This window comes from Cyprinodon tularosa, unplaced genomic scaffold (genome assembly GCF_016077235.1).
Source record: "Cyprinodon tularosa strain WSP-4 unplaced genomic scaffold, ASM1607723v1 ctg118, whole genome shotgun sequence".
Lineage (NCBI taxonomy): Eukaryota > Metazoa > Chordata > Actinopteri > Cyprinodontiformes > Cyprinodontidae > Cyprinodon > Cyprinodon tularosa.
Window position 1 is genome coordinate 104,643 of NW_024037981.1, and position 6,656 is coordinate 111,298.

Below are 6,656 nucleotides of genomic sequence, written 5' to 3' on the forward strand. Positions count from 1 at the left end.
ATGATAAAAGGTCTGCTGGTAAACCATTGTCCCACATGTTGAAAAAAATCGTCCTTACCCAATCAGATACTCAAATCAAATTGCTTCTTGATGTTATAGCGGGCTACTGACATTACACAAAGGTGCTTCAGAATATGAAGTCTTACAAAAGTCGCATATGTTTTGAAACAGGGCAAGAAAAAATCTAATTAAAAACACAATTTGCATGTTTATTTCCACTCTAATCTAGTTACAGCCCTATAAGGCTTAGCATTACATTTTTAGTTCTGTCAGATTTATGTTTATGGATCACAGCCGTGAACAAGTGAACAAGAGGGATCTAACCTTTTTAATGATGTTTCTTTGAAATATATTATATGATTGGTGTTGTCTTTAAAAAGATGAAGAGGTTTATGTTCATTTGATTTTAGAATTAGACTGTTTCACCTGATTCAAAGGTGTGTTTTATGTTGTATTATGTCTATAAAGTTGTGCATGTGATTTCTTTAAAAATAATTTGTTTAGGAAAAACTATGATCTCATTGCACAGTATGCAGAGGCTCCATCTTCACTGAGGATTCATTACATTTATATATTAAATGATTGAAGTTGATCCATCTGCTTACAGCAGCATCTGTTTGTGCATCAGTCAGTCTTTGACCACTAAGCTGTTTAAACATTAGAAGGGAGGCAGCACTTGCTTTTATAAATAAATAAAATAGAAAAAATAAAATACATTGATTCTGTTTTTTTTTTTTTTTTTTGGGCATATGCCATTGATGGCTTTTGAGAATATGTATATATTTAGTTTGAATCCTACAAAATGGTTGGATGTTATTTCATAACGCCCTGTGTATCTCAGCATTTGCCTAAATGTCTTTGCCTGTTTTAGTTATTTTTATATATATATATATATATATATATATATATATATATATATATATATATATATATATATATATATATATATATATATATATATATATATATATTAAAAAAATTATTATATAAAACCAAATGTTGTACAGTATCACACAAAATATCAAGTAGAGCGATCACAAAATGTTTAAATAAACAATAAAAACCAACTAATAGCTAGTAAATGCATTTATTTTCAAACTCCTCTTAACTATGTCTATTTGCCCACTCTGCAGAATTTGTTAATTCAATCTCTAAGGTGATGCTCTCTCTAAATTTCTATAGTAGCTTCATCTGGTCTGTTCCAGTTTGGCTGTTATTCCATCCTTTAGAGCAGCGGTCCCCAACCTTTTTTGCACCACTGACCGCTATATGTCAGACAATGTTTTCACGGACCGGCCTGGCGGGGTTAAATACGATCAAGTAAAATGATACGACTGGCATAAAATCAAATACAAACAGCATAAAAATAACACAAGCTGGTCCTGTAACCGGCAGAAAATTCTGCTTCACAAAGATAGGATGTTGTAGATAGGATGAGTCTTGAACTGAATTAACCTGTGTCAAGAGGCACAGATGCACCGACTGATGTAATTGTGAGAGAATACCTCAATTCTTTATATTTTTCAAAATAAAACATCACTCAGACTCTGATCGTTGATAAATTATATATATATATATATATATATATTTATTTATTTATATATATATATATATATATATATATATATATATATATTTTTTTTTTTTTTTTTTTTCCCCACAGCCGTCAGAGCCATTACTCCTTGCCGTCTCCCCCTCCCACACATATCATAACCTCGCAGACACACATACACCCCCCCCCCCCCCCCCCCCCCCCCCCCCCCCCCCACCCTCCCCACACACACACACAGCCATACTGTTCTGCACCTTGCACTGTCACATTTTCTGTGTTTTGCCATGATTGGACCTGCTGCTGCTTCTTTGGCATGGCTGAGTGCCTTTAGTTGATTTAGTTGTGTATGTTGTTTTTATTATTGTTGTGTGTTTGCTTGTCTGTACTGTATATATTTGACCTTTTGCACGGGAGCTGCAATGGAAATTTCGTTGAATTTTGTTCAGTGACAATAAATGCTATCTATCTATCTATCTATCTATATATATGTATATATATACACACACTTTTTTCTGTGCGGCTCGGTACCAAATGACCGACAGACCGGTACCGGTCCACGGCCCGGTGGTTGGGGACCGCTGCTTTAGAGAAATATCAGCTGTGCTGCTGCCATCAACACCTTTGTTTATAAATGTTGGAGCTGATTGACAGTTGCCTTTTGTATCTCTGCTGCTGTTTCCTTGAACCCTAGTTAGCTTCACTAGTCAGCACACTGTGTCTGCTTCTGCTGGAGGTTTCATCCTGTTAAAAGGGAGTTTTTCCCTCTCCACTGTCGCCACAAGCATGCTTCGTGTGAGGGATTTCCCTTGAGTCAATGAGTCGATGCAATCAACTGGTTTTCTTTAGATAGAACACTTTGAATCAATTTGACTGTATGATCTGGTTGAACTGTCTCTGTAAAATGCCTTGAGATGGCATGTGTTGTGAATTGGCATTATAAACTGAATTGAAAACTGAATTTAATTAAAAATAACAAATCCTTAAGATAGTGTTAACTAATCAGAGATGTTATTTAGAAAGCCTAGTTTGTCCATAACATCAGGTCCACTTGACCTGATGACTCCAACTTAAAGGTTATTGCAGCAACATCATCAACAAGACTATAATTACAAAAAAAAATGCATCCACAGAACATCCAGAGCAGGGCAAAATAACAGTATTCACTTTATGGAGAGAAAAAATAAGTATAAAAATGTATAGAAATACATTTGTTGTATTTTGACAGGTCCATGATAAACGTATATATACACATACATATTTTGATGACCACAAAAGTCTTCACCAATAGGGACTGTAGTTTGACACAACCTGAGTTGGAACTTTGGCATTGCGAGATCATAGTATCTCTGTGATAGCTCTTTCTCAGTGTTACATTTCAATGTTCATAAAGAAACGCTTAAACTGAAAGGCAGTACACTTCTGATACCGTCCCCCCGATACCTCTACTGGGGTGGAACATTTCTGAATAATTTATTATTTATTTATGTATTTACTCATTAATTTATTTTTTTACTTATTCATTTGCTCCTTTCACGAAAGTTGACATCAACATTTATACATAAATGCACTCTACATTTTTTTTAATAGTGTCTTGTCTGGCAACAGATTTTATTCTCACAAGTGGAGCATTATGGCTTTAGGCATAGTGCTCTGCTTGATTTATATATGTAAATAATTTTATTATAATTTATAAGAAAAGGGGAAAGAAAGAGGAGACAGAAGAGAGAGATTGACAAAACTTCACCATCAGCTTCATCACCTGTAAAGAGAGATGTAAAAAGAACTGCACCACCCTCTGATATAGATCTACAGATAGAATACAGCAGCACCTTGATATTATCACTAAAGTATATACAGTATTTATCAATACGAAATGTATAAAGTGGTAGCTGAGAACTCTCTGAAAGGATTATGTCATACGAAAAAGAAATAGGAAAAACATAAAAAAATATTTCTGTCATTCATTCAGTTACTTGCAGTGCATGTTTAACATACTGCATATCAAAATAAGACTGACATGATTTACTCTTGAAATTGGCCAGTTTTGCATGTTACAGTATATTGTGGATTATACAAGAGTCAGCTATATAGGTGGTATATGTGTAGATAATATATCACCATATGTTTTCCATATATTTTTTACTATGTCTAGTAATAATACCAATAATAATAGTATGTATCCTCGTATAAGTGTGATATAACATTTTTCTAAACGTGAAAGTTCCTGAATCATATAAGTTTCATTTATTTTTTTGTTTATTTGTTTGTTCCTTTCATGAAAGTGTACAGCAACATTTGTACATAAATGCATTCTACATTGTAAAATCCAAACCTCCACGTTTGGAAAGGATTATCAAGAAGGAAACAATTCTTGTATTTGCCCCCATTTGAATAACATCTCTTAGCACTGATTTTCAGTAGCCTACGACATCAACACTTTGACTGTAATAACAAAGAAAATGACAGAAGAAGAGGGAAAAAAAGAGAATGTTTATTCCAATTGAGGTTTCAAGTACATATTTTGTATGAATTTAGTAATAATCTTGTATCTGGCTTCAATTTTTGATGCATTTCAACCATATTTCAAGTTTCAACTAAAACATTGACATACTCTATATGATTAATTAATCTTTTCCATATGGGAGATATTCCCTATAGTCAGCATCCATCACAATGAGTTGGAGAGTTTCCTAAGCTAACTCTATCTCTGATCACTGATCTTTTTTGCTAGAAAATTTAAAATATTGCAATCGATATTACATTTAGAAAAATTTCTGACATTATATAAAACATCCTTAAGATCTAATACCTTGTATGACTTATTGAATGTGTAACAGGTTGAATAAACGTTTTGTTTCCACCCCTATTTTTTAGCTAATCTGCTACAATCCACATTATCCAGGCTGGGTAACCTTGTCACGAAGTCCATAAAATGAGCAGACACATTTAGGCTCCTGTCCAACATTTCCTGCACATAACACATTATCTTGTCCAGTTGCCACCTTGCAGAGTCATAAACATCTTTATCAAACACACAGATGATGTTGTCATAACACTTTTGGATCAGGGTGCACCGCCATTTAGGACCATTACATTTCCACATGAAGAGGCTTTTCCTCTGTTTCAACATTGCAAAGGAAATAAAGTATTACTTTGTCACCTGGGTTGTTAAACAGCAGCTGGGTGGTGGTAATTCATGGCGTTCCCATCAGTACCAAAAATGACTCGGAGTACTTTCCATTATGCATGTAGAGTTACAGTGTATTTATTGAAAACCATGTGTTGGAACATTCGTCTGACATGAAAAGAATGTTGCAACAGTTCTAGTCACTTGTTTATTTCCATTTGTATTACTTTAAAATGCAAAAAAAACTGGGGGGGGGGAATTATATATATATATATATATATATATATATATATATATATATATATATATATATATATACATACATATATACATATATATATATATATATATAAACGTATTTAAAATTACTTGATCAATATTTACAACACGTTTTGCTAAAAAGAAAAGTTAGAAAAATAACCCAAAAATTCTTCTTAATTAAGAGGAGCGCTTCTTTAACCTATTTTTACTTAGGTTAAGAAAAAAAAAAAGATCAGTCCAAAAAATATTCAATTAAAAAAGTAATGGGTAAAAAGACTACTTAATTACTGAGTAACTGAACATAGTACATGGTATACTAAGTAATATGACAACTGATATAATATGATAACTCAAATACAGCAATGTTCAAATTGTTTTATATAAAAGGCTAAAAATAAATAATGAAAATCCATCCAAATCTGCAACAATTGAAGTACAGGCACACCCTTAAACCTTTGTTTTTTTGTGAATAACTCTGTTTTGACTGCTGTCACACCTGCTCCTCTGCTGTGACCCACACACCTGGGATTCATCATCCTAATCAGCAGTTGCAGCGCTTTAAGGACGGACACATTCAGGCCATTTTCTTATTCAGACCAAGTCTGGCAAAATCTAACCTGCTTGTCTTTCTCTTTTTGTCCAGTTATTCTGCCTGCCTGAACTTGTTCCGCAACCTTGGATTTCTGGCTTTGACCTTCTGCTTATCTGACCCCTAGATTACCTGCCAATTTGCCAACTGCTCAGTACTGGTGTCAATCTGTGCCTGAAGTGCAACATTTGACTTGACGTTCAACTTAAGTCCTTCCCCAGACCAGAAACATGGCAAAATAACGTCGACGAATTTTCTTTCTTAAATTGAAGTAAAACCATAGTTTGGGCAACGAGAAAACACTTTATGTTACAGATATCAAAAATGCACCTTCCCCATTGTTAAACAGTGCGGTAGCAGGATGATAATGTAATAATGTTCTTTCATCAGCCAGCAAAGAAAAGCAGGTTGTAGTGTGAGTCGGATGGATCAAATTGTTGATCATGGCAGATGGCTTCTCATCCTGAGCCAGGTCTGAATTTTCCTCCCGGCTGGCACTACAATCATGGCAAAATGTATTGAGAATGACAAAAATATATTTTCTCATGATCTGCTGCCCTCTGGTTTTCATGTGTGTATGTCAGATGTTTTCATCACATACAGAAATACAATTGCAATCATATTAGGAATAACTAAAGCTTTTAATGACAGTTAGAATGAGTTAATACAGTAAGTCAATATTTGCAGTGTTGACCCCTCTTCTTCAGGACCTCTGCAATTCTCCCTGGCATGCTCTCAATCAACTTCTGGACCAAATCCTGACTGATAGCAGTACATTCTTGCACAATCAATGCTTGCATTTTGTCAGAATTCCTAGGTTTTCGTTTGTCCACCCATCTCTTAATGATTGACCACAAGTTTTCAATGGGATTAAGATCAGGGGAGTTTCCATGCCATGGACCCAAAATCTCTAGGTTTTGTTCCCTGAGCCAGTTAGATATCACCTTTGCTTTATGGCAAGGTGCTCCATTATGCTGGAAAAGGCATTGTTCATCACCAAACTGCTCTTGGACGGTTGGTCTCGGAGGACACTCTGGTACCATTCTTTATTCATGGCTGTGTTTTTAGGTAAGACTGTGAGAGAGCAGACTCCCTTGGATGTCTTGAATGGTTTCAGGATGCTTTAC